The following is a 23,694-nucleotide window of genomic DNA, read 5'->3' as shown; positions in this document are numbered from 1 at the left end:
CCACAGCAAGTTTGTTTCAACATGAATTTCAATACACGTACTGAACTCAAGACGTCTTGTGTTGCACTGGCAGGCAGCGAACATCTTATTATGGGATGCAGTCAAGCGTTTCGTGATTCATTGAGCTGACTCCACATAGATTTGCTTTTCAACATGAATTTGAATACACGTACTGCCTTTAGTAAGATCCACAGCTGGAAGACAAGTACTCAGCCTTCTGATGACACTGGTGGGTGGGGGTGGGGACCCACAAGCCAATGAATGTTTCTTTTAACAGTAAAAGAAACTGTAAAACGATTCTTTTGCCAGCCATATATTAGGGCTCACAGAAGTAGGTCAACTTTACACAAAATAACAAAAGAAAACACAGGCAGTGTTTTGACATGGCAAGGAGTATTGGTCATGGTTCTGACTGGGGGATTGGGAGAATGCATGGGGCACTGCTAAACCTACTGCCAGAGTCAAGGACTGGGAAAACAGTCGTCCTTGTTTGAACCCAGGAAGACATACTTACCTGGCAGGGGTGACACCATGATCAAGAAGGTGGTATGCCCAAGGCGAGGCTCTGTCATTGCACCCTGACCGTGCTGACCCTTGTGAATTCCCCAAATGTGGGAATCTCAACTGCATAATTTGTGGTAGTGGGGGACTGCGTCCGCGCTCTCCCCTGTTTACAATGTAAAAGACAAAGATGTCTTAAAACAGTAAAAGCTTCACGTGCATCTCCTGAACGTAAAACGTGAGCAGTTCCAGGTGTGATGCAACAAGCGCTCTCACTCTCTATCCCTATATATAGATATATATATATATATATATCCCCATTACATTTTGTTGGATCTTGGACAGGACAAGAGCCCGTCTTTAGGCTACATTGGCTCGAATGCGTCTGATGTTAGCGGCAGTGTCCCTACCTTAAAAAGATGGCTGGGCAGGTGCAAAAGACATCAGCCGTTGTGTGTGGAAAACCACCACAAAATCCTCCCTTGAGTTGGGGATGTGGGTCAACGCATACGTTACATCTCTTTCCACAGCAAGTTTGTTTCAACATGAATTTCAATACACGTACTGAACTCAAGACGTCTTGTGTTTCACTGGCAGGCAGCGAACATCTTATTATGGGATGCAGTCAAGCGTTTCGTGATTCATTGAGCTGACTCCACATAGATTTGCTTTTCAACATGAATTTGATTACACGTACTGCCTTTAATAAGATCCACAGCTGGAAGACAAGTACTCAGCCTTCTGATGACACTGGTGGGTGGGGGTGGGGACCCAGGAGCCAATGAATGTTTCTTTTAACAGTAAAAGAAACTGTAAAACGATTCTTTTGCCAGCCATATATTAGGGCTCACAGAAGTAGGTCAACTGTACACAAAATAACAAAAGAAAACACAGGCAGTGTTTTGACATGGCAAGGAGTATTGGTCATGGTTCTGACTGGGGGATTGGGAGAATGCATGGGGCACTGCTAAACCTACTGCCAGAGTCAAGGACTGGGAAAACAGTCGTCCTTGTTTGAACCCAGGAAGACATACTTACCTGGCAGGGGTGACACCATGATCAAGAAGTTGGTTTGCCCAAGGCGAGGCTCTGTCATTGCACCCTGACCGTGCTGACCCTTGTGAATTCCCCAAATGTGGGAATCTCAACTGCATAATTTGTGGTAGTGGGGGACTGCGTCCGCGCTCTCCCCTGTTTACAATGTAAAAGACAAAGATGTCTTAAAACAGTAAAAGCTTCACGTGCATCTTCTGAATGTAAAACGTGAGCAGTTCCAGGTGTGATGCAACAAGCGCTCTCACTCTCTATCCCTATATATAGATATATATATATATATATATATCCCCATTACATTTTGTTGGATCTTGGACAGGACAAGAGCCCGTCTTTAGGCTACATTGGCTCGAATGCGTCTGATGTTAGCGGCAGTGTCCCTACCTTAAAAAGATGGCTGGGCAGGTGCAAAAGACATCAGCCGTTGTGTGTGGAAAACCACCACAAAATCCTCCCTTGCGTTGGGGATGTGGGTCAACGCATAAGTTACATCTCTTTCCACAGCAAGTTTGTTTCAACATGAATTTCAATACACGTACTGAACTCAAGACGTCTTGTGTTTCACTGGCAGGCAGCGAACATCTTATTATGGGATGCAGTCAAGCGTTTCGTGATTCATTGAGCTGACTCCACATAGATTTGCTTTTCAACATGAATTTGAATACACGTACTGCCTTTAGTAAGATCCACAGCTGGAAGACAAGTACTCAGCCTTCTGATGACACTGGTGGGTGGGGGTGGGGACCCACAAGCCAATGAATGTTTCTTTTAACAGTAAAAGAAACTGTAAAACGATTCTTTTGCCAGCCATATATTAGGGCTCACAGAAGTAGGTCAACTTTACACAAAATAACAAAAGAAAACATGGCAAGGAGTATTGGTCATGGTTCTGACTGGGGGATTGGGAGAATGCATGGGGCACTGCTAAACCTACTGCCAGAGTCAAGGACTGGGAAAACAGTCGTCCTTGTTTGAACCCAGGAAGACATACTTACCTGGCAGGGGTGACACCATGATCAAGAAGGTGGTTTGCCCAAGGCGAGGCTCTGTCATTGCACCCTGACCGTGCTGACCCTTGTGAATTCCCCAAATGTGGGAATCTCAACTGCATAATTTGTGGTAGTGGGGGACTGCGTCCGCGCTCTCCCCTGTTTACAATGTAAAAGACAAAGATGTGTTAGAACAGAAAAAGCTTCACGTGCATCTTCTGAATGTAAACCGTGAGCAGTGCCAGGTGTTATGCAACAAGTGCTCTCTCTCACTCTCATTCCCTATATGTAGATATATATATTTATCCCCATTACATTTTGTTGGATCTTGGACAGGACAAGAGCCCGTCTTTAGGCTACATTGGCTCGAATGCGTCTGATGTTAGCGGCAGTGTCCCTACCTTAAAAAGATGGCTGGGCAGGTGCAAAAGACATCAGCCGTTGTGTGTGGAAAACCACCACAAAATCCTCCCTTGCGTTGGGGATGTGGGTCAACGCATAAGTTACATCTCTTTCCACAGCAAGTTTGTTTCAACATGAATTTCAATACACGTACTGAACTCAAGACGTCTTGTGTTGCACTGGCAGGCAGCGAACATCTTATTATGGGATGCAGTCAAGCGTTTCGTGATTCATTAAGCTGACTCCACATAGATTTGCTTTTCAACATGAATTTGAATACACGTACTGCCTTTAGTAAGATCCACAGCTGGAAGACAAGTACTCAGCCTTCTGATGACACTGGTGGGTGGGGGTGGGGACCCACGAGCCAATGAATGTTTCTTTTAACAGTAAAAGAAACTGTAAAACGATTCTTTTGCCAGCCATATATTAGGGCTCACAGAAGTAGGTCAACTGTACACAAAATAACAAAAGAAAACACAGGCAGTGTTTTGACATGGCAAGGAGTATTGGTCATGGTTCTGACTGGGGGATTGGGAGAATGCATGGGGCACTGCTAAACCTACTGCCAGAGTCAAGGACTGGGAAAACAGTCGTCCTTGTTTGAACCCAGGAAGACATACTTACCTGGCAGGGGTGACACCATGATCAAGAAGGTGGTTTGCCCAAGGCGAGGCTCTGTCATTGCACCCTGACCGTGCTGACCCTTGTGAATTCCCCAAATGCGGGAATCTCAACTGCATAATTTGTGGTAGTGGGGGACTGCGTCCGCACTCTCCCCTGTTTACAATGTAAAAGACAAAGATGTGTTAGAACAGTAAAAGCTTCACGTGCATCTTCTGAATGTAAACCGTGAGCAGTTCCATGTGTGATGCAACAAGCGCTCTCTCTCTCAGTCTCTATCCCTATATATAGATATATATATTTATCCCCATTACATTTTGTTGGATCTTGGACAGGACAAGAGCCCGTCTTTAGGCTACATTGGCTCGAATGCGTCTGATGTTAGCGGCAGTGTCCCTACCTTATAAAGATGGCTGGGCAGGTGCAAAAGACATCAGCCGTTGTGTGTGGAAAACCACCACAAAATCCTCCCTTGCGTTGGGGATGTGGGTCAATGCATAAGTTACATCTCTTTCCACAGCAAGTTTGTTTCAACATGAATTTCAATACACGTACTGAACTCAAGACGTCTTGTGTTGCACTGGCAGGCAGCGAACATCTTATTATGGGATGCAGTCAAGCGTTTCGTGATTCATTAAGCTGACTCCACATAGATTTGCTTTTCAACATGAATTTGAATACACGTACTGCCTTTAGTAAGATCCACAGCTGGAAGACAAGTACTCAGCCTTCTGATGACACTGGTGGGTGGGGGTGGGGACCCACGAGGCAATGAATGTTTCTTTTAACAGTAAAAGAAACTGTAAAACGATTCTTTTGCCAGCCATATATTAGGGCTCACAGAAGTAGGTCAACTGTACACAAAATAACAAAAGAAAACACAGGCAGTGTTTTGACATGGCAAGGAGTATTGGTCATGGTTCTGACTGGGGGATTGGGAGAATGCATGGGGCACTGCTAAACCTACTGCCAGAGTCAAGGACTGGGAAAACAGTCGTCCTTGTTTGAACCCAGGAAGACATACTTACCTGGCAGGGGTGACACCATGATCAAGAAGGTGGTTTGCCCAAGGCGAGGCTCTGTCATTGCACCCTGACCGTGCTGACCCTTGTGAATTCCCCAAATGTGGGAATCTCAACTGCATAATTTGTGCTAGTGGGGGACTGCGTCCGCACTCTCCCCTGTTTACAATGTAAAAGACAAAGATGTCTTAGAACAGTAAAAGCTTCACGTGCATCTTCTGAATGTAAACCGTGAGCAGTTCCATGTGTGATGCAACAAGCGCTCTCTCTCTCAGTCTCTATCCCTATATATAGATATATATATTTATCCCCATTACATTTTGTTGGATCTTGGACAGGACAAGAGCCCGTCTTTAGGCTACATTGGCTCGAATGCGTCTGATGTTAGCGGCAGTGTCCCTACCTTATAAAGATGGCTGGGCAGGTGCAAAAGACATCAGCCGTTGTGTGTGGAAAACCACCACAAAATCCTCCCTTGCGTTGGGGATGTGGGTCAATGCATAAGTTACATCTCTTTCCACAGCAAGTTTGTTTCAACATGAATTTCAATACACGTACTGAACTCAAGACGTCTTGTGTTGCACTGGCAGGCAGCGAACATCTTATTATGGGATGCAGTCAAGCGTTTCGTGATTCATTAAGCTGACTCCACATAGATTTGCTTTTCAACATGAATTTGAATACACGTACTGCCTTTAGTAAGATCCACAGCTGGAAGACAAGTACTCAGCCTTCTGATGACACTGGTGGGTGGGGGTGGGGACCCACGAGGCAATGAATGTTTCTTTTAACAGTAAAAGAAACTGTAAAACGATTCTTTTGCCAGCCATATATTAGGGCTCACAGAAGTAGGTCAACTGTACACAAAATAACAAAAGAAAACACAGGCAGTGTTTTGACATGGCAAGGAGTATTGGTCATGGTTCTGACTGGGGGATTGGGAGAATGCATGGGGCACTGCTAAACCTACTGCCAGAGTCAAGGACTGGGAAAACAGTCGTCCTTGTTTGAACCCAGGAAGACATACTTACCTGGCAGGGGTGACACCATGATCAAGAAGGTGGTTTGCCCAAGGCGAGGCTCTGTCATTGCACCCTGACCGTGCTGACCCTTGTGAATTCCCCAAATGCGGGAATCTCAACTGCATAATTTGTGGTAGTGGGGGACTGCGTCCGCGCTCTCCCCTGTTTACAATGGAAAAGACAAAGATGTGTTAGAACAGTAAAAGCTTCACGTGCATCTTCTGAACGTAAAACGTGAGCAGTTCCAGGTGTGATGCAACAAGCGCTCTCTCTCTCAGTCTCTATCCCTATATATAGATATATATATATATATATATATATCCCCATTACATTTTGTTGGATCTTGGACAGGACAAGAGCCCGTCTTTAGGCTACATTGGCTCGAATGCGTCTGATGTTAGCGGCAGTGTCCCTACCTTAAAAAGATGGCTGGGCAGGTGCAAAAGACATCAGCCGTTGTGTGTGGAAAACCACCACAAAATCCTCCCTTGCGTTGGGGATGTGGGTCAACGCATAAGTTACATCTTTTTCCACAGCAAGTTTGTTTCAACATGAATTTCAATACACGTACTGAACTCAAGACGTCTTGTGTTGCACTGGCAGGCAGCGAACATCTTATTATGGGATGCAGTCAAGCGTTTCGTGATTCATTAAGCTGACTCCACATAGATTTGCTTTTCAACATGAATTTGAATACACGTACTGCCTTTAGTAAGATCCACAGCTGGAAGACAAGTACTCAGCCTTCTGATGACACTGGTGGGTGGGGGTGGGGACCCACGAGCCAATGAATGTTTCTTTTAACAGTAAAAGAAACTGTAAAACGATTCTTTTGCCAGCCATATATTAGGGCTCACAGAAGTAGGTCAACTGTACACAAAATAACAAAAGAAAACACAGGCAGTGTTTTGACATGGCAAGGAGTATTGGTCATGGTTCTGACTGGGGGATTGGGAGAATGCATGGGGCACTGCTAAACCTACTGCCAGAGTCAAGGACTGGGAAAACAGTCATCCTTGTTTGAACCCAGGAAGACATACTTACCTGGCAGGGGTGACACCATGATCTAGAAGGTGGTTTGCCCAAGGCGAGGCTCTGTCATTGCACCCTGACCGTGCTGACCCTTGTGAATTCCCCAAATGTGGGAATCTCAACTGCATAATTTGTGGTAGTGGGGGACTGCGTCCGCGCTCTCCCCTGTTTACAATGTAAAAGACAAAGATGTGTTTGAACAGTAAAAGCTTCATGTGCATCTTCTGAATGTAAACCGTGAGCAGTTCCAGGTGTGATGCAACAAGCGCTCTCTCACTCTCTATCCCTATATATAGATATATATATATATATTTCCCCATTACATTTTGTTGGATCTTGGACAGGACAAGAGCCCGTCTTTAGGCTACATTGGCTCGAATGCTACTGATGTTAGCGGCAGTGTCCCTACCTTAAAAAGATGGCTGGGCAGGTGCAAAAGACATCAGCCGTTGTGTGTGGAAAACCACCACAAAATCCTCCCTTGTGTTGGGGATGTGGGTCAACGCATACGTTACATCTCTTTCCACAGCAAGTTTGTTTCAACATGAATTTCAATACACGTAGTGAACTCAAGACGTCTTGTGTTTCACTGGCAGGCAGTGAACATCTTATTATGGGATGCAGTCAAGCGTTTTGTGATTCATTGAGCTGACTCCACATAGATTTGCTTTTCAACATGAATTTGAATACACGTACTGCCTTTAGTAAGATCCACAGCTGGAAGACAAGTACTCAGCCTTCTGATGACACTGGTGGGTGGGGGTGGGGACCCACGAGCCAATGAATGTTTCTTTTAACAGTAAAAGAAACTGTAAAACGATTCTTTTGCCAGCCATATATTAGGGCTCACAGAAGTAGGTCAACTGTACACAAAATAACAAAAGAAAACACAGGCAGTGTTTTGACATGGCAAGGAGTATTGGTCATGGTTCTGACTGGGGGATTGGGAGAATGCATGGGGCACTGCTAAACCTACTGCCAGAGTCAAGGACTGGGAAAACAGTCGTCCTTGTTTGAACCCAGGAAGACATACTTACCTGGCAGGGGTGACACCATGATCAAGAAGGTGGTTTGCCCAAGGCGAGGCTCTGTCATTGCACCCTGACCGTGCTGACCCTTGTGAATTCCCCAAATGTGGGAATCTCAACTGCATAATTTGTGGTAGTGGGGGACTGCGTCCGCGCTCTCCCCTGCTTACAATGTAAAAGACAAAGATGTGTTAGAACAGTAAAAGCCTCACGTGCATCTTCTGAACGTAAAACGTGAGCAGTTCCAGGTGTGATGCAACAAGCGCTCTCTCTCTCAGTCTCTATCCCTATATATAGATATATATATATATATGTCCCCATTACATTTTGTTGGATCTTGGACAGGACAAGAGCCCGTCTTTAGGCTACATTGGCTCGAATGCGTCTGATGTTAGCGGCAGTGTCCCTACCTTAAAAAGATGGCTGGGCAGGTGCAAAAGACATCAGCCGTTGTGTGTGGAAAACCACCACAAAATCCTCCCTTGCGTTGGGGATGTGGGTCAAAGCATACGTTACATCTCTTTCCACAGCAAGTTTGTTTCAACATGAATTTCAATACACGTACTGAACTCAAGACGTCTTGTGTTGCACTGGCAGGCAGCTAACATCTTATTATGGGACGCAGTCAAGCGTTTCGTGATTCATTGAGCTGACTCCACATAGATTTGCTTTTCAACATGAATTTGAATACACATACTGTCTTTAGTAAGATCCACAGCTGGAAGACAAGTACTCAGCCTTCTGATGACACTGGTGGGTGGGGGTGGGGACCCACGAGCCAATGAATGTTTCTTTTAACAGTAAAAGAAACTGTAAAACGATTCTTTTGCCAGCCATATATTAGGGCTCACAGAAGTAGGTCAACTGTACACAAAATAACAAAAGAAAACACAGGCAGTGTTTTGACATGGCAAGGAGTATTGGTCATGGTTCTGACTGGGGGATTGGGAGAATGCATGGGGCACTGCTAAACCTACTGCCAGAGTCAAGGACTGGGAAAACAGTCGTCCTTGTTTGAACCCAGGAAGACATACTTACCTGGCAGGGGTGACACCATGATCAAGAAGGTGGTTTGCCCAAGGCGAGGCTCTGTCATTGCACCCTGACCGTGCTGACCCTTGTGAATTCCCCAAATGAGGGAATCTCAACTGCATAATTTGTGGTTATGGGGGAATGCGTCCGCGCTCTCCCCTGTTTACAATGTAAAAGACAAAGATGTCTTAGAACAGTAAAAGCTTCACGTGCATCTTCTGAACGTAAAACGTGAGCAGTTCCAGGTGTGATGCAACAAGCGCTCTCTCACTCTCTATCCCTATATATAGATATATATATTTATCCCCATTACATTTTGTTGGATCTTGGACAGGACAAGAGCCCGTCTTTAGGCTACATTGGCTCGAATGCTACTGATGTTAGCGGCAGTGTCCCTACCTTAAAAAGATGGCTGGGCAGGTGCAAAAGACATCAGCAGTTGTGTGTGGAAAACCACCACAAAATCCTCCCTTGCGTTGGGGATGTGGGTCAACGCATAAGTTACATCTCTTTCCACAGCAAGTTTGTTTCAACATGAATTTCAATACACGTACTGAACTCAAGACGTCTTGTGTTGCACTGGCAGGCAGCGAACATCTTATTATGGGATGCAGTCAAGCGTTTCGTGATTCATTGAGCTGACTCCACATAGATTTGCTTTTCAACATGAATTTGAATACACGTACTGTCTTTAGTAAGATCCACAGCTGGAAGACAAGTACTCAGCCTTCTGATGACACTGGTGGGTGGGGGTGGGGACCCACAAGCCAATGAATGTTTCTTTTAACAGTAAAAGAAATTGTAAAACGATTCTTTTGCCAGCCATATATTAGGGCTCACAGAAGTAGGTCAACTTTACACAAAATAACAAAAGAAAACACAGGCAGTGTTTTGACATGGCAAGGAGTATTGGTCATGGTTCTGACTGGGGGATTGGGAGAATGCATGGGGCACTGCTAAACCTACTGCCAGAGTCAAGGACTGGGAAAACAGTCGTCCTTGTTTGAACCCAGGAAGACATACTTACCTGGCAGGGGTGACACCATGATCAAGAAGGTGGTTTGCCCAAGGCGAGGCTCTGTCATTGCACCCTGACCGTGCTGACCCTTGTGAATTCCCCAAATGAGGGAATCTCAACTGCATAATTTGTGGTTATGGGGGAATGCGTCCGCGCTCTCCCCTGTTTACAATGTAAAAGACAAAGATGTCTTAGAACAGTAAAAGCTTCACGTGCATCTTCTGAACGTAAAACGTGAGCAGTTCCAGGTGTGATGCAACAAGCGCTCTCTCACTCTCTATCCCTATATATAGATATATATATTTATCCCCATTACATTTTGTTGGATCTTGGACAGGACAAGAGCCCGTCTTTAGGCTACATTGGCTCGAATGCTACTGATGTTAGCGGCAGTGTCCCTACCTTAAAAAGATGGCTGGGCAGGTGCAAAAGACATCAGCCGTTGTGTGTGGAAAACCACCACAAAATCCTCCCTTGCGTTGGGGATGTGGGTCAACGCATAAGTTACATCTCTTTCCACAGCAAGTTTGTTTTAACATGAATTTCAATACACGTAGTGAACTCAAGACGTCTCGTGTTTCACTGGCAGGCAGCGAACATCTTATTATGGGATGCAGTCAAGCGTTTTGTGATTCATTGAGCTGACTCCACATAGATTTGCTTTTCAACATGAATTTGAATACACGTACTGCCTTTAGTAAGATCCACAGCTGGAAGACAAGTACTCAGCCTTCTGATGACACTGGTGGGTGGGGGTGGGGACCCACGAGGCAATGAATGTTTCTTTTAACAGTAAAAGAAACTGTAAAACGATTCTTTTGCCAGCCACATATTAGGGCTCACAGAAGTAGGTCAACTGTACACAAAATAAAAGAAAACACAGGCAGTGTTTTGACATGGCAAGGAGTATGGTCATGGTTCTGACTGGGGGATTGGGAGAATGCATGGGGCACTGCTAAACCTACTGCCAGAGTCAAAGACTGGGAAAACAGTCGTCCTTGTTTGAACCCAGGAAGACATACTTACCTGGCAGGGGTGACACCATGATCAAGAAGGTGGTTTGCCCAAGGCGAGGCTCTGTCATTGCACCCTGACCGTGCTGACCCTTGTGAATTCCCCAAATGTGGGAATCTCAACTGCATAACTTGTGGTAGTGGGGGACTGCGTCCGCGCTCTCCCCTGTTTACAATGTAAAAGATAAAGATGTCTTAGAACAGTGAAAGCTTCACGTGCATCTTCTGAACATAAAACGTGAGCAGTTCCAGGTGTGATGCAACAAGCGCTCTCTCACTCTCTATCCCTATATATAGATATATATATATTTATCCCCATTACATTTTGTTGGATCTTGGACAGGACAAGAGCCCGTCTTTAGGCTACATTGGCTTGAATGCGTCTGATGTTAGCGGCAGTGTCCCTACCTTAAAAAGATGGCTGGGCAGGTGCAAAAGACATCAGCCGTTGTGTGTGGAAAACCACCACAAAATCCTCCCTTGCGTTGGGGATGTGGGTCAACGCATAAGTTACATCTCTTTCCACAGCAAGTTTGTTTCAACATGAATTTCAATACACGTACTGAACTCAAGACGTCTTGTGTTGCACTGGCAGGCAGCGAACATCTTATTATGGGATGCAGTCAAGCGTTTTGTGATTCATTGAGCTGACTCCACATAGATTTGCTTTTCAACATGAATTTGAATACACGTACTGCCTTTAGTAAGATCCACAGCTGGAAGACAAGTACTCAGCCTTCTGATGACACTGGTGGGTGGGGGTGGGGACCCACGAGCCAATGAATGTTTCTTTTAACAGTAAAAGAAACTGTAAAACGATTCTTTTGCCAGCCATATATTAGGGCTCACAGAAGTAGGTCAACTGTACACAAAATAACAAAAGAAAACACAGGCAGTGTTTTGACATGGCAAGGAGTATTGGTCATGGTTCTGACTGGGGGATTGGGAGAATGCATGGGGCACTGCTAAACCTACTGCCAGAGTCAAGGACTGGGAAAACAGTCGTCCTTGTTTGAACCCAGGAAGACATACTTACCTGGCAGGGGTGACACCATGATCAAGAAGGTGGTTTGCCCAAGGCGAGGCTCTGTCATTGCACCCTGACCGTGCTGACCCTTGTGAATTCCCCAAATGTGGGAATCTCAACTGCATAATTTGTGGTAGTGGGGGACTGTGTTCGCGCTCTCCCCTGTTTACAATGTAAAAGACAAAGATGTGTTTGAACAGTAAAAGCTTCACGTGCATCTTCTGAACGTAAAACGTGAGCAGTTCCAGGTGTGATGCAACAAGCGCTCTCTCACTCTCTATCCCTATATATAGATATATATATTTATCCCCATTACATTTTGTTGGATCTTGGACAGGACAAGAGCCCGTCTTTAGGCTACATTGGCTCAAATGCTACTGATGTTAGCGGCAGTGTCCCTACCTTAAAAAGATGGCTGGGCAGGTGCAAAAGACATCAGCCGTTGTGTGTGGAAAACCACCACAAAATCCTCCCTTGCGTTGGGGATGTGGGTCAACGCATAAGTTACATCTCTTTCCACAGCAAGTTTGTTTCAACATGAATTTCAATATACGTAGTGAACTCAAGACGTCTTGTGTTTCACTGGCAGGCAGTGAACATCTTATTATGGGATGCAGTCAAGCGTTTTGTGATTCATTGAGCTGACTCCACATAGATTTGCTTTTCAACATGAATTTGAATACACGTACTGCCTTTAGTAAGATCCACAGCTGGAAGACAAGTACTCAGCCTTCTGATGACACTGGTGGGTGGGGGTGGGGACCCACGAGCCAATGAATGTTTCTTTTAACAGTAAAAGAAACTGTAAAACGATTCTTTTGCCAGCCATATATTAGGGCTCACAGAAGTAGGTCAACTGTACACAAAATAACAAAAGAAAACACAGGCAGTGTTTTGACATGGCAAGGAGTATTGGTCATGGTTCTGACTGGGGGATTGGGAGAATGCATGGGGCACTGCTAAACCTACTGCCAGAGTCAAGGACTGGGAAAACAGTCGTCCTTGTTTGAACCCAGGAAGACATACTTACCTGGCAGGGGTGACACCATGATCAAGAAGGTGGTTTGCCCAAGGCGAGGCTCTGTCATTGCACCCTGACCGTGCTGACCCTTGTGAATTCCCCAAATGTGGGAATCTCAACTGCATAATTTGTGGTAGTGGGGGACTGCGTCCGCGCTCTCCCCTGCTTACAATGTAAAAGACAAAGATGTGTTAGAACAGTAAAAGCCTCACGTGCATCTTCTGAACGTAAAACGTGAGCAGTTCCAGGTGTGATGCAACAAGCGCTCTCTCTCTCAGTCTCTATCCCTATATATAGATATATATATATATATGTCCCCATTACATTTTGTTGGATCTTGGACAGGACAAGAGCCCGTCTTTAGGCTACATTGGCTCGAATGCGTCTGATGTTAGCGGCAGTGTCCCTACCTTAAAAAGATGGCTGGGCAGGTGCAAAAGACATCAGCCGTTGTGTGTGGAAAACCACCACAAAATCCTCCCTTGCGTTGGGGATGTGGGTCAAAGCATACGTTACATCTCTTTCCACAGCAAGTTTGTTTCAACATGAATTTCAATATACGTAGTGAACTCAAGACGTCTTGTGTTTCACTGGCAGGCAGTGAACATCTTATTATGGGACGCAGTCAAGCGTTTCGTGATTCATTGAGCTGACTCCACATAGATTTGCTTTTCAACATGAATTTGAATACACGTACTGTCTTTAGTAAGATCCACAGCTGGAAGACAAGTACTCAGCCTTCTGATGACACTGGTGGGTGGGGGTGGGGACCCACGAGCCAATGAATGTTTCTTTTAACAGTAAAAGAAACTGTAAAACGATTCTTTTGCCAGCCATATATTAGGGCTCACAGAAGTAGGTCAACTGTACACAAAATAACAAAAGAAAACACAGGCAGTGTTTTGACATGGCAAGGAGTATTGGTCATGGTTCTGACTGGGGGATTGGGAGAATGCATGGGGCACTGCTAAACCTACTGCCAGAGTCAAGGACTGGGAAAACAGTCGTCCTTGTTTGAACCCAGGAAGACATACTTACCTGGCAGGGCTGACACCATGATCAAGAAGGTGGTTTGCCCAAGGCGAGGCTCTGTCATTGCACCCTGACCGTGCTGACCCTTGTGAATTCCCCAAATGTGGGAATCTCAACTGCATAATTTGTGGTAGTGGGGGACTGCGTCCGCGCTCTCCCCTGTTTACAATGTAAAAGACAAAGATGTCTTAGAACAGTAAAAGCTTCACGTGCATCTTCTGAATGTAAAACGTGAGCATTGCCAGGTGTGATGCAACAAGCGCTCTCTCTCACTCTCTATCCCTATATATAGATATATATATTTATCCCCATTACATTTTGTTGGATCTTGGACAGGACAAGAGCCCGTCTTTAGGCTACATTGGCTCGAATGCGTCTGATGTTAGCGGCAGTGTCCCTACCTTAAAAAGATGGCTGGGCAGGTGCAAAAGACATCAGCCGTTGTGTGTGGAAAACCACCACAAAATCCTCCCTTCAGTTGGGGATGTGGGTCAACGCATACGTTACATCTCTTTCCACAGCAAGTTTGTTTCAACATGAATTTCAATACACGTACTGAACTCAAGACGTCTTGTGTTGCACTGGCAGGCAGCGAACATCTTATTATGGGATGCAGTCAAGCGTTTCGTGATTCATTGAGCTGACTCCACATAGATTTGCTTTTCAACATGAATTTGAATACACGTACTGTCTTTAGTAAGATCCACAGCTGGAAGACAAGTACTCAGCCTTCTGATGACACTGGTGGGTGGGGGTGAGGACCCACGAGCCAATGAATGTTTCTTTTAACAGTAAAAGAAACTGTAAAACGATTCTTTTGCCAGTCATATATTAGGGCTCACAGAAGTAGGTCAACTGTACACAAAATAACAAAAGAAAACACAGGCAGTGTTTTGACATGGCAAGGAGTATTGGTCATGGTTCTGACTGGGGGATTGGGAGAATGCATGGGGCACTGCTAAACCTACTGCCAGAGTCAAGGACTGGGAAAACAGTCGTCCTTGTTTGAACCCAGGAAGACATACTTACCTGGCAGGGCTGACACCATGATCAAGAAGGTGGTTTGCCCAAGGCGAGGCTCTGTCATTGCACCCTGACCGTGCTGACCCTTGTGAATTCCCCAAATGTGGGAATCTCAACTGCATAATTTGTGGTAGTGGGGGACTGCGTCCGCGCTCTCCCCTGCTTACAATGTAAAAGACAAAGATGTCTTAGAACAGTAAAAGCTTCACGTGCATCTTCTGAACGTAAAACGTGAGCAGTTCCAGGTGTGATGCAACAAGCGCTCTCTCTCTCACTCTCTATCCCTATATATAGATATATATATATTTATCCCCATTACATTTTGTTGGATCTTGGACAGGACAAGAGCCCGTCTTTAGGCTACATTTGCTTGAATGCGTCTGATGTTAGCGGCAGTGTCCCTACCTTAAAAAGATGGCTGGGCAGGTGCAAAAGACATCAGCCGTTGTGTGTGGAAAACCACCACAAAATCCTCCCTTGAGTTGGGGATGTGGGTCAACGCATAAGTTACATCTCTTTCCACAGCAAGTTTGTTTCAACATGAATTTCAATACACGTACTGAGCTCAAGACGTCTTGTGTTGCACTGGCAGGCAGCTAACATCTTATTATGGGATGCAGTCAAGCGTTTCGTGATTCATTGAGCTGACTCCACATAGATTTGCTTTTCAACATGAATTTGAATACACGTACTGTCTTTAGTAAGATCCACAGCTGGAAGACAAGTACTCAGCCTTCTAATGACACTGGTGGGTGGGGGTGGGGACCCACGAGCCAATGAATGTTTCTTTTAACAGTAAAAGAAACTGTAAAACGATTCTTTTGCCAGCCATATATTAGGGCTCACAGAAGTAGGTCAACTGTACACAAAATAACAAAAGAAAACACAGGCAGTGTTTTGACATGGCAAGGAGTATTGGTCATGGTTCTGACTGGGGGATTGGGAGAATGCATGGGGCACTGCTAAACCTACTGCCAGAGTCAAGGACTGGGAAAACAGTCGTCCTTGTTTGAACCCAGGAAGACATACTTACCTGGCAGGGCTGACACCATGATCAAGAAGGTGGTTTGCCCAAGGCGAGGCTCTGTCATTGCACCCTGACCGTGCTGACCCTTGTGAATTCCCCAAATGTGGGAATCTCAACTGCATAATTTGTGGTAGTGGGGGACTGCGTCCGCGCTCTCCCCTGTTTAGAATGTAAAAGACAAAGATGTCTTAGAACAGCAATAGCTTCACGTGCATCTTCTGAATGTAAAACATGAGCAGTGCCAGGTGTGACGCAACAAGCACTCTCTCTCACTCTCTATTCATATATATAGATATATATATTTATCCCCATTACATTTTGTTGGATCTTGGACAGGACAAGAGCCCGTCTTTAGGCTACATTGGCTCGAATGCGTCTGATGTTAGCGGCAGTGTCCCTACCTTAAAAAGATGGCTGGGCAGGTGCAAAAGACATCAGCCGTTGTGTGTGGAAAACCACCACAAAATCCTCCCTTAAGTTGGGGATGTGGGTCAACGCATACGTTACATCTCTTTCCACAGTAAGTTTGTTTCAACATGAATTTCAATACACGTACTAAACTCAAGACGTCTTGTGTTGCACTGGCAGGCAGCGAACATCTTATTATGGGACGCAGTCAAGCGTTTTGTGATTCATTGAGCTGACTCCACATAGATTTGCTTTTCAACATGAATTTGAATACACGTACTGTCTTTAGTAAGATCCACAGCTGGAAGACAAGTACTCAGCCTTCTGATGACACTGGTGGGTGGGGGTGGGGACCCACGAGCCAATGAATGTTTCTTTTAACAGTAAAAGAAACTGTAAAACGATTCTTTTGCCAGCCATATATTAGGGCTCACAGAAGTAGGTCAACTGTACACAAAATAACAAAAGAAAACACAGGCAGTGTTTTGACATGGCAAGGAGTATTGGTCATGGTTCTGACTGGGGGATTGGGAGAATGCATGGGGCACTGCTAAACCTACTACCAGAGTCAAGGACTGGGAAAACAGTCGTCCTTGTTTGAACCCAGGAAGACATACTTACCTGGCAGGGGTGACACCATGATCAAGAAGGTGGTTTGCCCAAGGCGAGGCTCTGTCATTGCACCCTGACCGTGCTGACCCTTGTGAATTCCCCAAATGTGGGAATCTCAACTGCATAATTTGTGGTAGTGGGGGACTGCGTCCGCGCTCTCCCCTGTTTACAATGTAAAAGACAAAGATGTGTTAGAACAGTAAAAGCTTCACGTGCATCTTCTGAACGTAAAACGTGAGCAGTTCCAGGTGTGATGCAACAAGCGCTCTCTCACTCTCTATCCCTATATATAGATATATATATTTATCCCCATTACATTTTGTTGGATCTTGGACAGGACAAGAGCCCGTCTTTAGGCTACATTGGCTCAAATGCTACTGATGTTAGCGGCAGTGTCCCTACCTTAAAAAGATGGCTGGGCAGGTGCAAAAGACATCAGCCGTTGTGTGTGGAAAACCACCACAAAATCCTCCCTTGCGTTGGGGATGTGGGTCAACGCATAAGTTACATCTCTTTCCACAGCAAGTTTGTTTCAACATGAATTTCAATATACGTAGTGAACTCAAGACGTCTTGTGTTTCACTGGCAGGCAGTGAACATCTTATTATGGGATGCAGTCAAGCGTTTTGTGATTCATTGAGCTGACTCCACATAGATTTGCTTTTCAACATGAATTTGAATACACGTACTGCCTTTAGTAAGATCCACAGCTGGAAGACAAGTACTCAGCCTTCTGATGACACTGGTGGGTGGGGGTGGGGACCCACGAGCCAATGAATGTTTCTTTTAACAGTAAAAGAAACTGTAAAACGATTCTTTTGCCAGCCATATATTAGGGCTCACAGAAGTAGGTCAACTGTACACAAAATAACAAAAGAAAACACAGGCAGTGTTTTGACATGGCAAGGAGTATTGGTCATGGTTCTGACTGGGGGATTGGGAGAATGCATGGGGCACTGCTAAACCTACTGCCAGAGTCAAGGACTGGGAAAACAGTCGTCCTTGTTTGAACCCAGGAAGACATACTTACCTGGCAGGGGTGACACCATGATCAAGAAGGTGGTTTGCCCAAGGCGAGGCTCTGTCATTGCACCCTGACCGTGCTGACCCTTGTGAATTCCCCAAATGTGGGAATCTCAACTGCATAATTTGTGGTAGTGGGGGACTGCGTCCGCGCTCTCCCCTGCTTACAATGTAAAAGACAAAGATGTGTTAGAACAGTAAAAGCCTCACGTGCATCTTCTGAACGTAAAACGTGAGCAGTTCCAGGTGTGATGCAACAAGCGCTCTCTCTCTCAGTCTCTATCCCTATATATAGATATATATATTTATCCCCATTACATTTTGTTGGATCTTGGACAGGACAAGAGCCCGTCTTTAGGCTACATTGGCTCGAATGCGTCTGATGTTAGCGGCAGTGTCCCTACCTTAAAAAGATGGCTGGGCAGGTGCAAAAGACATCAGCCGTTGTGTGTGGAAAACCACCACAAAATCCTCCCTTCAGTTGGGGATGTGGGTCAACGCATACGTTACATCTCTTTCCACAGCAAGTTTGTTTCAACATGAATTTCAATACACGTACTGAACTCAAGACGTCTTGTGTTGCACTGGCAGGCAGCGAACATCTTATTATGGGATGCAGTCAAGCGTTTCGTGATTCATTGAGCTGACTCCACATAGATTTGCTTTTCAACATGAATTTGAATACACGTACTGTCTTTAGTAAGATCCACAGCTGGAAGACAAGTACTCAGCCTTCTGATGACACTGGTGGGTGGGGGTGAGGACCCACGAGCCAATGAATGTTTCTTTTAACAGTAAAAGAAACTGTAAAACGATTCTTTTGCCAGTCATATATTAGGGCTCACAGAAGTAGGTCAACTGTACACAAAATAACAAAAGAAAACACAGGCAGTGTTTTGACATGGCAAGGAGTATTGGTCATGGTTCTGACTGGGGGATTGGGAGAATGCATGGGGCACTGCTAAACCTACTGCCAGAGTCAAGGACTGGGAAAACAGTCGTCCTTGTTTGAACCCAGGAAGACATACTTACCTGGCAGGGGTGACACCATGATCAAGAAGGTGGTTTGCCCAAGGCGAGGCTCTGTCATTGCACCCTGACCGTGCTGACCCTTGTGAATTCCCCAAATGTGGGAATCTCAACTGCATAATTTGTGGTAGTGGGGGACTGCGTCCGCGCTCTCCCCTGCTTACAATGTAAAAGACAAAGATGTCTTAGAACAGTAAAAGCTTCACGTGCATCTTCTGAACGTAAAACGTGAGCAGTTCCAGGTGTGATGCAACAAGCGCTCTCTCTCTCACTCTCTATCCCTATATATAGATATATATATATTTATCCCCATTACATTTTGTTGGATCTTGGACAGGACAAGAGCCCGTCTTTAGGCTACATTTGCTTGAATGCGTCTGATGTTAGCGGCAGTGTCCCTACCTTAAAAAGATGGCTGGGCAGGTGCAAAAGACATCAGCCGTTGTGTGTGGAAAACCACCACAAAATCCTCCCTTGAGTTGGGGATGTGGGTCAACGCATAAGTTACATCTCTTTCCACAGCAAGTTTGTTTCAACATGAATTTCAATACACGTACTGAGCTCAAGACGTCTTGTGTTGCACTGGCAGGCAGCTAACATCTTATTATGGGATGCAGTCAAGCGTTTCGTGATTCATTGAGCTGACTCCACATAGATTTGCTTTTCAACATGAATTTGAATACACGTACTGTCTTTAGTAAGATCCACAGCTGGAAGACAAGTACTCAGCCTTCTAATGACACTGGTGGGTGGGGGTGGGGACCCACGAGCCAATGAATGTTTCTTTTAACAGTAAAAGAAACTGTAAAACGATTCTTTTGCCAGCCATATATTAGGGCTCACAGAAGTAGGTCAACTGTACACAAAATAACAAAAGAAAACACAGGCAGTGTTTTGACATGGCAAGGAGTATTGGTCATGGTTCTGACTGGGGGATTGGGAGAATGCATGGGGCACTGCTAAACCTACTGCCAGAGTCAAGGACTGGGAAAACAGTCGTCCTTGTTTGAACCCAGGAAGACATACTTACCTGGCAGGGCTGACACCATGATCAAGAAGGTGGTTTGCCCAAGGCGAGGCTCTGTCATTGCACCCTGACCGTGCTGACCCTTGTGAATTCCCCAAATGTGGGAATCTCAACTGCATAATTTGTGGTAGTGGGGGACTGCGTCCGCGCTCTCCCCTGTTTAGAATGTAAAAGACAAAGATGTCTTAGAACAGCAATAGCTTCACGTGCATCTTCTGAATGTAAAACATGAGCAGTGCCAGGTGTGACGCAACAAGCACTCTCTCTCACTCTCTATTCATATATATAGATATATATATTTATCCCCATTACATTTTGTTGGATCTTGGACAGGACAAGAGCCCGTCTTTAGGCTACATTGGCTCGAATGCGTCTGATGTTAGCGGCAGTGTCCCTACCTTAAAAAGATGGCTGGGCAGGTGCAAAAGACATCAGCCGTTGTGTGTGGAAAACCACCACAAAATCCTCCCTTAAGTTGGGGATGTGGGTCAACGCATACGTTACATCTCTTTCCACAGTAAGTTTGTTTCAACATGAATTTCAATACACGTACTAAACTCAAGACGTCTTGTGTTGCACTGGCAGGCAGCGAACATCTTATTATGGGACGCAGTCAAGCGTTTTGTGATTCATTGAGCTGACTCCACATAGATTTGCTTTTCAACATGAATTTGAATACACGTACTGTCTTTAGTAAGATCCACAGCTGGAAGACAAGTACTCAGCCTTCTGATGACACTGGTGGGTGGGGGTGGGGACCCACGAGCCAATGAATGTTTCTTTTAACAGTAAAAGAAACTGTAAAACGATTCTTTTGCCAGCCATATATTAGGGCTCACAGAAGTAGGTCAACTGTACACAAAATAACAAAAGAAAACACAGGCAGTGTTTTGACATGGCAAGGAGTATTGGTCATGGTTCTGACTGGGGGATTGGGAGAATGCATGGGGCACTGCTAAACCTACTACCAGAGTCAAGGACTGGGAAAACAGTCGTCCTTGTTTGAACCCAGGAAGACATACTTACCTGGCAGGGGTGACACCATGATCAAGAAGGTGGTTTGCCCAAGGCGAGGCTCTGTCATTGCACCCTGACCGTGCTGACCCTTGTGAATTCCCCAAATGTGGGAATCTCAACTGCATAATTTGTGGTAGTGGGGGACTGCGTCCGCGCTCTCCCCTGTTTACAATGTAAAAGACAAAGATGTCTTAGAACAGTAAAAGCTTCACGTGCATCTTCTGAACGTAAAACGTGAGCAGTTCCAGGTGTGATGCAACAAGCGCTCTCTCACTCTCTATCCCTATATATAGATATATATATTTATCCCCATTACATTTTGTTGGATCTTGGACAGGACAAGAGCCCGTCTTTAGGCTACATTGGCTCAAATGCTACTGATGTTAGCGGCAGTGTCCCTACCTTAAAAAGATGGCTGGGCAGGTGCAAAAGACATCAGCCGTTGTGTGTGGAAAACCACCACAAAATCCTCCCTTGCGTTGGGGATGTGGGTCAACGCATAAGTTACATCTCTTTCCACAGCAAGTTTGTTTCAACATGAATTTCAATATACGTAGTGAACTCAAGACGTCTTGTGTTTCACTGGCAGGCAGTGAACATCTTATTATGGGATGCAGTCAAGCGTTTTGTGATTCATTGAGCTGACTCCACATAGATTTGCTTTTCAACATGAATTTGAATACACGTACTGCCTTTAGTAAGATCCACAGCTGGAAGACAAGTACTCAGCCTTCTGATGACACTGGTGGGTGGGGGTGGGGACCCACGAGCCAATGAATGTTTCTTTTAACAGTAAAAGAAACTGTAAAACGATTCTTTTGCCAGCCATATATTAGGGCTCACAGAAGTAGGTCAACTGTACACAAAATAACAAAAGAAAACACAGGCAGTGTTTTGACATGGCAAGGAGTATTGGTCATGGTTCTGACTGGGGGATTGGGAGAATGCATGGGGCACTGCTAAACCTACTGCCAGAGTCAAGGACTGGGAAAACAGTCGTCCTTGTTTGAACCCAGGAAGACATACTTACCTGGCAGGGGTGACACCATGATCAAGAAGGTGGTTTGCCCAAGGCGAGGCTCTGTCATTGCACCCTGACCGTGCTGACCCTTGTGAATTCCCCAAATGTGGGAATCTCAACTGCATAATTTGTGGTAGTGGGGGACTGCGTCCGCGCTCTCCCCTGCTTACAATGTAAAAGACAAAGATGTGTTAGAACAGTAAAAGCCTCACGTGCATCTTCTGAACGTAAAACGTGAGCAGTTCCAGGTGTGATGCAACAAGCGCTCTCTCTCTCAGTCTCTATCCCTATATATAGATATATATATATATATATGTCCCCATTACATTTTGTTGGATCTTGGACAGGACAAGAGCCCGTCTTTAGGCTACATTGGCTCGAATGCGTCTGATGTTAGCGGCAGTGTCCCTACCTTAAAAAGATGGCTGGGCAGGTGCAAAAGACATCAGCCGTTGTGTGTGGAAAACCACCACAAAATCCTCCCTTGCGTTGGGGATGTGGGTCAAAGCATACGTTACATCTCTTTCCACAGCAAGTTTGTTTCAACATGAATTTCAATACACGTACTGAACTCAAGACGTCTTGTGTTGCACTGGCAGGCAGCTAACATCTTATTATGGGACGCAGTCAAGCGTTTCGTGATTCATTGAGCTGACTCCACATAGATTTGCTTTTCAACATGAATTTGAATACACGTACTGTCTTTAGTAAGATCCACAGCTGGAAGACAAGTACTCAGCCTTCTGATGACACTGGTGGGTGGGGGTGGGGACCCACGAGCCAATGAATGTTTCTTTTAACAGTAAAAGAAACTGTAAAACGATTCTTTTGCCAGCCATATATTAGGGCTCACAGAAGTAGGTCAACTGTACACAAAATAACAAAAGAAAACACAGGCAGTGTTTTGACATGGCAAGGAGTATTGGTCATGGTTCTGACTGGGGGATTGGGAGAATGCATGGGGCACTGCTAAACCTACTGCCAGAGTCAAGGACTGGGAAAACAGTCGTCCTTGTTTGAACCCAGGAAGACATACTTACCTGGCAGGGCTGACACCATGATCAAGAAGGTGGTTTGCCCAAGGCGAGGCTCTGTCATTGCACCCTGACCGTGCTGACCCTTGTGAATTCCCCAAATGTGGGAATCTCAACTGCATAATTTGTGGTAGTGGGGGACTGCGTCCGCGCTCTCCCCTGTTTAGAATGTAAAAGACAAAGATGTCTTAGAACAGCAATAGCTTCACGTGCATCTTCTGAATGTAAAACATGAGCAGTGCCAGGTGTGACGCAACAAGCACTCTCTCTCACTCTCTATTCATATATATAGATATATATATTTATCCCCATTACATTTTGTTGGATCTTGGACAGGACAAGAGCCCGTCTTTAGGCTACATTGGCTCGAATGCGTCTGATGTTAGCGGCAGTGCCCCTACCTTAAAAAGATGGCTGGGCAGGTGCAAAAGACATCAGCCGTTGTGTGTGGAAAACCACCACAAAATCCTCCCTTAAGTTGGGGATGTGGGTCAACGCATACGTTACATCTCTTTCCACAGTAAGTTTGTTTCAACATGAATTTCAATACACGTACTAAACTCAAGACGTCTTGTGTTGCACTGGCAGGCAGCGAACATCTTATTATGGGACGCAGTCAAGCGTTTTGTGATTCATTGAGCTGACTCCACATAGATT

General features: G+C 45.3%; 23 non-coding genes across 23 annotated transcripts; all 23 read left to right on the top strand.

Annotated features, from left to right (window-relative positions):
* The first annotated feature begins 506 nt into the window (after nucleotides 1-506).
* On the top strand, nucleotides 507-670 carry LOC144989277 (U1 spliceosomal RNA). Its single transcript, XR_013653418.1, has one exon. It is a non-coding gene; the product is annotated as a U1 spliceosomal RNA (small nuclear RNA).
* An 861-nt stretch (nucleotides 671-1,531) lies between these two features.
* LOC144989207 (U1 spliceosomal RNA) lies at nucleotides 1,532-1,695 on the top strand. Its single transcript, XR_013653355.1, has one exon. It is a non-coding gene; the product is annotated as a U1 spliceosomal RNA (small nuclear RNA).
* Nucleotides 1,696-2,541: 846 nt separating this feature from the next.
* Nucleotides 2,542-2,705, top strand: LOC144989242 (U1 spliceosomal RNA). Its single transcript, XR_013653385.1, has one exon. It is a non-coding gene; the product is annotated as a U1 spliceosomal RNA (small nuclear RNA).
* An 859-nt stretch (nucleotides 2,706-3,564) lies between these two features.
* LOC144989219 (U1 spliceosomal RNA) lies at nucleotides 3,565-3,728 on the top strand. Its single transcript, XR_013653367.1, has one exon. It is a non-coding gene; the product is annotated as a U1 spliceosomal RNA (small nuclear RNA).
* An 861-nt stretch (nucleotides 3,729-4,589) lies between these two features.
* Nucleotides 4,590-4,753, top strand: LOC144989216 (U1 spliceosomal RNA). Its single transcript, XR_013653364.1, has one exon. It is a non-coding gene; the product is annotated as a U1 spliceosomal RNA (small nuclear RNA).
* Nucleotides 4,754-5,614: 861 nt separating this feature from the next.
* Nucleotides 5,615-5,778, top strand: LOC144989259 (U1 spliceosomal RNA). The gene has a single exon (XR_013653401.1). It is a non-coding gene; the product is annotated as a U1 spliceosomal RNA (small nuclear RNA).
* Nucleotides 5,779-6,649: 871 nt separating this feature from the next.
* On the top strand, nucleotides 6,650-6,813 carry LOC144989206 (U1 spliceosomal RNA). Its single transcript, XR_013653354.1, has one exon. It is a non-coding gene; the product is annotated as a U1 spliceosomal RNA (small nuclear RNA).
* Nucleotides 6,814-7,674: 861 nt separating this feature from the next.
* On the top strand, nucleotides 7,675-7,838 carry LOC144989241 (U1 spliceosomal RNA). The gene has a single exon (XR_013653384.1). It is a non-coding gene; the product is annotated as a U1 spliceosomal RNA (small nuclear RNA).
* Nucleotides 7,839-8,703: 865 nt separating this feature from the next.
* On the top strand, nucleotides 8,704-8,867 carry LOC144989229 (U1 spliceosomal RNA). The gene has a single exon (XR_013653376.1). It is a non-coding gene; the product is annotated as a U1 spliceosomal RNA (small nuclear RNA).
* Nucleotides 8,868-9,724: 857 nt separating this feature from the next.
* LOC144989227 (U1 spliceosomal RNA) lies at nucleotides 9,725-9,888 on the top strand. Its single transcript, XR_013653375.1, has one exon. It is a non-coding gene; the product is annotated as a U1 spliceosomal RNA (small nuclear RNA).
* An 853-nt stretch (nucleotides 9,889-10,741) lies between these two features.
* Nucleotides 10,742-10,905, top strand: LOC144989279 (U1 spliceosomal RNA). The gene has a single exon (XR_013653420.1). It is a non-coding gene; the product is annotated as a U1 spliceosomal RNA (small nuclear RNA).
* An 859-nt stretch (nucleotides 10,906-11,764) lies between these two features.
* LOC144989254 (U1 spliceosomal RNA) lies at nucleotides 11,765-11,928 on the top strand. Its single transcript, XR_013653396.1, has one exon. It is a non-coding gene; the product is annotated as a U1 spliceosomal RNA (small nuclear RNA).
* An 857-nt stretch (nucleotides 11,929-12,785) lies between these two features.
* LOC144989240 (U1 spliceosomal RNA) lies at nucleotides 12,786-12,949 on the top strand. Its single transcript, XR_013653383.1, has one exon. It is a non-coding gene; the product is annotated as a U1 spliceosomal RNA (small nuclear RNA).
* An 865-nt stretch (nucleotides 12,950-13,814) lies between these two features.
* On the top strand, nucleotides 13,815-13,978 carry LOC144989226 (U1 spliceosomal RNA). The gene has a single exon (XR_013653374.1). It is a non-coding gene; the product is annotated as a U1 spliceosomal RNA (small nuclear RNA).
* Nucleotides 13,979-14,837: 859 nt separating this feature from the next.
* Nucleotides 14,838-15,001, top strand: LOC144989225 (U1 spliceosomal RNA). The gene has a single exon (XR_013653373.1). It is a non-coding gene; the product is annotated as a U1 spliceosomal RNA (small nuclear RNA).
* Nucleotides 15,002-15,864: 863 nt separating this feature from the next.
* LOC144989224 (U1 spliceosomal RNA) lies at nucleotides 15,865-16,028 on the top strand. Its single transcript, XR_013653372.1, has one exon. It is a non-coding gene; the product is annotated as a U1 spliceosomal RNA (small nuclear RNA).
* An 859-nt stretch (nucleotides 16,029-16,887) lies between these two features.
* LOC144989239 (U1 spliceosomal RNA) lies at nucleotides 16,888-17,051 on the top strand. The gene has a single exon (XR_013653382.1). It is a non-coding gene; the product is annotated as a U1 spliceosomal RNA (small nuclear RNA).
* An 857-nt stretch (nucleotides 17,052-17,908) lies between these two features.
* On the top strand, nucleotides 17,909-18,072 carry LOC144989238 (U1 spliceosomal RNA). The gene has a single exon (XR_013653381.1). It is a non-coding gene; the product is annotated as a U1 spliceosomal RNA (small nuclear RNA).
* An 861-nt stretch (nucleotides 18,073-18,933) lies between these two features.
* Nucleotides 18,934-19,097, top strand: LOC144989237 (U1 spliceosomal RNA). The gene has a single exon (XR_013653380.1). It is a non-coding gene; the product is annotated as a U1 spliceosomal RNA (small nuclear RNA).
* Nucleotides 19,098-19,960: 863 nt separating this feature from the next.
* LOC144989223 (U1 spliceosomal RNA) lies at nucleotides 19,961-20,124 on the top strand. Its single transcript, XR_013653371.1, has one exon. It is a non-coding gene; the product is annotated as a U1 spliceosomal RNA (small nuclear RNA).
* Nucleotides 20,125-20,983: 859 nt separating this feature from the next.
* On the top strand, nucleotides 20,984-21,147 carry LOC144989234 (U1 spliceosomal RNA). The gene has a single exon (XR_013653379.1). It is a non-coding gene; the product is annotated as a U1 spliceosomal RNA (small nuclear RNA).
* Nucleotides 21,148-22,004: 857 nt separating this feature from the next.
* Nucleotides 22,005-22,168, top strand: LOC144989231 (U1 spliceosomal RNA). The gene has a single exon (XR_013653378.1). It is a non-coding gene; the product is annotated as a U1 spliceosomal RNA (small nuclear RNA).
* Nucleotides 22,169-23,035: 867 nt separating this feature from the next.
* LOC144989222 (U1 spliceosomal RNA) lies at nucleotides 23,036-23,199 on the top strand. Its single transcript, XR_013653370.1, has one exon. It is a non-coding gene; the product is annotated as a U1 spliceosomal RNA (small nuclear RNA).
* The last annotated feature ends 495 nt before the right edge of the window (nucleotides 23,200-23,694 follow it).

The sequence above is a fragment of the Oryzias latipes genome, chromosome 22 (assembly GCF_053564925.1).
Source record: "Oryzias latipes strain Hd-rR chromosome 22, Olatipes_Hd-rR_3.1".
Lineage (NCBI taxonomy): Eukaryota > Metazoa > Chordata > Actinopteri > Beloniformes > Adrianichthyidae > Oryzias > Oryzias latipes.
Note: the sequence above shows the minus strand (reverse complement) of the source record. Positions and strands in the feature narration are given on the sequence as shown.